This window comes from Triturus cristatus, chromosome 2_1 (genome assembly GCF_964204655.1).
Source record: "Triturus cristatus chromosome 2_1, aTriCri1.1, whole genome shotgun sequence".
Lineage (NCBI taxonomy): Eukaryota > Metazoa > Chordata > Amphibia > Caudata > Salamandridae > Triturus > Triturus cristatus.
The window spans coordinates 867,158,556-867,164,555 of record NC_140581.1 but is presented as its reverse complement, the minus strand read 5'-3'; the positions used below and the strand labels follow the sequence as shown (position 1 = coordinate 867,164,555).

Here is a 6,000-nt window from a genome sequence, read left to right as displayed (position 1 = left end):
CTAACTGTGGTCTTGGGGTCCCCTTGTGACCCAAACAGGGCCAAAAAGCACTTTTTTTTAAAAACAATGTTGCCACAGAAATTCCACAGAGCCACGAATCCTTGTCAACATTTTTTTTTTTAAAACAAGCGCGGACTCCTGTGCTTGTTTTGTAAAGAGATCCTGGGTGGGCCAGGTCTTGGGGCATTTCTATTATAAAAAAATAAGAAAGGGCGCACGGGTACCCCTCCTTTGGAGGTAGTGGTCCCCAGGGCACTGTTTTATAAAAATGCGGGGAGGCTGCACAGACCCACCGGGCCCGGAGGGGCCGCGCAGATCCCCCCTCGCCCCAGGGACCACCACCCCTCCAGGGCCAAAACGTTTTTTTTAAATGAAAGAGGGGGCGCGCAGCCCTCACCCGGGCCACATACAGCCCTGGGATCACCATCTCCCCGGGGCAGCCTGGACAAAATACATGGCCCTGGGGACCGCCCCCTCTAGGGCTGGCTCCTGCTATGTCTCAGGATACCCACCCCAGGACATAGCTGTTTGCGTTTGCTTGGCAGAAGCTGTGATAGCTCCCACTAAGCTAGAGCAAACACTCCGGTTCCAGAGGATGGGAGCTGTCAAAGTGCTCCCGCACTCTAGAAGCAGAGGTTTCATGTCTTTCCCTGCCCACAGACATGCGGGCAGGGAAAGAGGTGAAAGATTGCTCCTGCATGGAGGGAGCTGCCTTTCCAGCAGCTTCCTCTGTGCAGCAACAATGCCGGCTCCAGTAGGAGACAGGGATCCGTCTGGTCCCGTGGGGTCTTGCGGTTCCCTCTGAGGTCCCAGGGAAATGCAGAAAGAGGCAAAATAAATGTCAGTAAGAGGCAGAATAAAGGTCAGCAGACAGCAGGAAGTAGTAAGATAAAGGTGAGAAACAAGCAGAAAGAGGAGAATAAATGTCAGAAAGAGGCAGAATAAGTCAGCAACAAGCATAAAGAGACAAAATAAAGGTGAGCAATAAGCAGAAAGAGGCAAAATAAAGGTGAGCAATGAGCAGAAAGCGGCAAAATAAAAGTGAGAAACGAGCAGAAAGGCTAAATAATGATCAGCAACTAACAGAGAGAGGCAAAATAAAGTTGAGAAACGAGTAGAAACCAAAAGAATAAAGGTCAGAAGCGAGAAAGCAAGAGAATAAAGGTCAGAAGTGAGCAGAAAGAGGAAGAATAAAGGTCGGAAACGCGCAAATAGAGGCAAGATAAAGGTGAGAAACGAGAAGGAAGAGGCAGAACAGATTAGAAACGAGCAGTCAGAAGAAAATTAAAGGTCAGAATTGAGCAGCAAGAGGTAAAATAAAGTTTAGAAACGAGCAGAAAGAGGCAAAATAGAGGTGATACTTAGTTATTAATAAATTATGCCCTGGTACATGCTAGAGTTACATTATTGTAAGAATGTGGCTTACAAATATTATTTTCGAAACATTACTTCATACATTAACTTGTTTACATTAACTAAAATCAATAAACAGCAGCATCGGTTACTTGCTAATCTTGAACAGCAATGTTTCGCACACAATTTATAACTAAACACCAAACATGAATATCAACCTGCTTGACACTCAGTGACAATAACGTGGAAGCCCGCTGTGCGTCTAGGACGTATGCATCCTGTTGCCCTCTCTGCTGCAGGCAACGCGCGTTCTCTGTACTCTCTGAATACACGCAGGGAGTATGTTTACAGGCATACGGTGTCAAGGTGTGCTGTGTGACAGGAGCCAGGGAGGTACGTGAGCGTTTTCAGAGGCAAGCAGCTGAAGGGGGAGGGGCGTGGGACTGAGAAGGGCAGGTCGCACAGCTCTATCACAGCAGAGAGGGAGGGAGGCTGGCCTGTCCTCTACTGCTGCAACCCGTGGCTCGAGTAAAAGGACCCGCCTTGTGTGCGCATGAGTCACTGTGCTCTGCTGATGTCACTGGCAGGGAGGTGGGGCTCCCTGTGAGAATCAAGGCTGCTCTAGTGCTGGCTGCAGGAGGAGGCGGCCGTGCAAAGAGGAATAAGATGGTGGATCAGGAGATGGGAGCTGCTACCGCAGGCAAAAAGGCTCACTCCCCCGGCTGCTGGCGCCTGCCTCTGTCCTGCTAACAGCGCCCACTTCCCCTGTGCAAGCACTGCGGGTAGGTCCAAATGCATGAGAGGGGGGAGCGGCAGAGGGGGCCCGAATATTGTAATGACGGGCGTTTCTTGCTGTAAAAGAGGAATCAGTTTAGCAATAAATGCTTGACACTAGATGCATGTGGGAACTGGATTAAAATCAGGCCTGGTGGGAGGGGTTTATTGCAGGAAAATAGACCAGTGTCATGGTACTGTATGCCTCCCTGCAGGCGTGGATGGGGGCGGTCCACGGATACCAAAACACTTGCTACCCAGTGCTACGGTGAATTTCGTATGCGTTGCTAGCCCAAGTTATACAATGTAGTCCCCGCACCTTCCTGCGCAGTCCACGGTCACTTGATGGTAGGGAATAATGGCACCCGAGGGAATACAAGGTAGATGGTGCATCTGCTTCGTCACTTGTGAGCTGAACGCAGTATTTCCTGGCAGGGTCACAATTTATCTCACACACAGGAGAAGGAAGGCGGTTGCTGCAGAGAGTAAATGCCTCTTGCTGTTGACATTGCGGCAGGGGCTGGCTTCCAGGGCAGGCAGGGGATGTGTGCAAAAAGGCAGTGTGCTGCGGTGGCTGAGCACATGGCATTTCTCTTAATTGTTATGTATGCGCTGCTGGGATGCTGCTCCCAGCGAGTAGGCTTTACGTCGGGTGGAAGGCAGGGCCTGGCTGCCCGTGTGATATCATTATCCTCTCCCCGTCACTGAGAATGAATGGGCTTCCTGTGGGCCACACGCCTCCACACACGCAGTGCGCTGTCAGTCAGGCACACGCGCGTCAGGCGCTGCTGCAGCTCCCGGTGTCCCGGCAGAGGGGGCAGGCGCGTGCGCGGGTCCTCCTGTCTGTCCATCCATGCACTCAAGAGCGGAACCGCGAATCCCGCAGCTCCAGGCCAGGGTGGTTGCGCGCACCTCCTTTGCAGGGATGCAACCATTGGCTTGTTGAACCCGGGAGACGGGCCTGGTCTTCTGCGGTCCCTGCTGCATGGGGGCACTGCTGCATCTCCCTCAGTCTTGTAAGGGACAAGTGCAGCTGCCGCTCTGGATTACCATTGCCTGGTGCGCGGGACAAGCCTCTTATGTGCGACACCTTCATCTTGGAGAATGAACATTCAACAGTGCAGAAGGTGCGCTGGCACCGGGGGCGTGAGGGGCCATCCCCACCCTTCACGCTCTACCGTGGAGGCCAAACTTCCTTGCTTGCATTAGGGCAGGCGGCATATTTGCCACGCCACTGGGTTTGACCCTTGTTCCTTCACCCGGGTGTAGCGTCCCGCACTGGTGCCCTTTCACACGAAGAGGGGGCTGGTGTCTCTCCGCGCAGACACTGCGTCTCAGCTGTGGACCAGTGTAAGGTCATAGCCGGGATGTCCAGGCGGCTGTGACAATATGTGGGTGGGTGGGATGTTTTTTTATGGGGGCGGAGATTTCTACCCTTTCAAATAATAATGCCAGCTTTTCAAACCCTTATATACTAATTGATTGGCTGAAAAGACATTGCTGTGTTTAATTATTGGTTATTTATTCGGCGCCGTACACCGCTTATTGTGTCCTTCAGATCACAATGTATGGCACGGAATGTATGGCATGGAAGCAGAGCGAAAGCAACCTGAAATTACACATTGTCACTGCTCCGCAACGCGTGTTTGTAAAGTGAACATTCTTCTCGAGGGGGCAGGCTTTCAAGCTTACTGATATTCATTTGTCTCGGGGAAAGAGGTTTGAGTGAACCAATCAGGGTTGGAACCTGTGACCTTGTGGTCAAACAGCTCCCTTTAGTGGGTTCATGAGTCCACTGAGCGCCCCTGTCGCGTTCTAGTTACTCTTTTAAGCCATAAAGCCGTAGGTAAGGGGCGGATGTCGCCTCTTTCCCAATCTGCAGTCGTCCAGATGAGCTCGGTGTGTTCCAAACCTCCGTTGTATTTCCAGTTGAAGGTGGATAGCTGAAGACACCTTCTGCTTAGAGGTGAGCAAGCCATCAAGTCCAGAGAGAGTCCGTCCAGCGGCCTGGCTTGACCCAAAGAGCCACAGCACGAGGCCAGCTAAAGATTTGACGCGTAAATCACACAGTAAAGGCATGTGAACATATGATAAAAGCTCATACACACTTATAAAAAATGTTATTTCTTCAAGATTCGTAAGAGTTGCAATTTCGTACCTTAGCTGACGTCACTCAATCGAGTGGAATGTATTATAGTAGAGTTATAGCTTTTCGACGTGAAATTAGTAACATTTCATGCCCTGACTGCCAAAGTGAACCAAGAGAGATCGGTTTATCACGTGCACAGTATCTATGGCCAGTATTGTTATTATATTGCCATGGGCAAGTGGTTTGTAAATGTCTCCAGGTGGAACTCTAGGGTCGCAAAACGTATCAACCGTTAACTATTTTGTATATCACAGGTTTATTTTTGGCCGGTTGGATTGAAAAGGGATTTATTTTTTCAAAGTGACAAATGTTTATTGAAAAATGTAAGGGAAATACTGGACTATACTGTTTGGTTGTCAGTAGCAGAAAGAAGTGAAAAATATTTATGCAGAAAAGAATGTAAATTTTAGAAAAACATAATTTGCTTTGTTAAAAAACACACTCTTCTATAGAACGAAGATATTGCTATTGCTATTTCCTTTATTCACATTATGATGATAAAGAAGAGGGAAGAGGTGTGGTGCCCGGCCAGGGCGACTGACTCTGGAATCTGGGGATCACGGTTCGATCGCCGGCGGCAGATTAGCCCAGCACCATGTGACTCTGGGCAATAGCTTGCTTAATCTTCCCGATGGCCCCCAGCGCCTACAGACCCTTATGGGTGATTGTTCGTGCAGAATAGTTTGTGGCTCACATTATGATGATAAAGAAGAGGGAAGAGGTGTGACGCCGCGGCCAGGGCGACTGACTCTGGAATCTGGGGATCACGGTTCGATCGCCGGCGGCAGATTAGCCCAGCACCATGTGACTCTGGGCAATAGCTTGCTTAATCTTCCTGACGGCCCCCAGCGCCTAGAGACCCTTACGGGTGATTGTTCGCGCTTTACAAATGTGGATAATTATTATTATTATAAAGTTATATTTCACAAAGATCTGTGAAATAGTTTGTACATTTCATGAGTCCCAGTTAAATATAGGTTTATATACACCCAGGATCTAACACTCTATGCCTACTGTGCCCAGGCCCAATACTTACATTTTTGTTTATACCCAATGCCTTATCAACCACACATCACTGTAGAAAAGGACTGTGCAGCACTTTGTCCTCTGAATACAGCACTCTACCAGAATTACAGAAATCCCGGTAAAGAAATTAACACCCTAGAAAATCTTAGATGGGCAAGGGAGGGGTTGAGGAAGAGAGCTAAACTCTCAATGTTATTCCCCTTCAACCCCTCTGGTCAGTAACCGTCAATTACCTTCACTTTCAGACAAAGGTGCCTTAGTGCGAGCTCATAACCTTAAGATCAACATGTTTTCTTATTTGTATCCTGACGAGCAGTTCCTCTCATCAGTACAGATGGCAGGGGCCCCAACTATTACTTTCCTCAATACCTTACTATTATCAGCTGTGGGCTACATGTCGTACATTGCATGACACATTCCCAGCCCCACCCCCTGTCCTATCTGTATTGGAATACATGCTCACGGATCTGTCTACGTGTAAACTGATCACTCAAATTTATAACACTATGCAGCGCACCTCCCCTGTAACAGTCCTAAAAGCTTTGGGAAAAGGGAAACAGGACCTAGATCCCCCTATCATAAATGTACAGTGGCATTCCTGCTATGGACAACTGGAGCATTTATCTCCACATTACCGACCGCTTAATCCATTTTAAATTTCTATATCAAACATCTCGCACCCCCTCGCAATCATACAA

The 6,000-nt window shown here is 48.9% G+C and overlaps 1 protein-coding gene across 3 annotated transcripts in view; it reads left to right on the top strand.

The window, feature by feature from the left end:
- The first annotated feature begins 1,958 nt into the window (after positions 1 to 1,958).
- Positions 1,959 to 6,000, top strand: part of APBA1 (amyloid beta precursor protein binding family A member 1) — a 413,377-nt gene continuing 409,335 nt past the window's right edge. For 2 of the 3 annotated variants that reach the window (XM_085633007.1, XM_085633010.1), the window contains exon 1: positions 2,000 to 2,135. The gene's annotated coding sequence lies outside the window, so the exon portion shown is untranslated. Of the gene's footprint in view, positions 2,136 to 6,000 lie in introns of all 3 variants that reach the window. The other variant, XM_085633001.1, reaches the window with a different exon arrangement.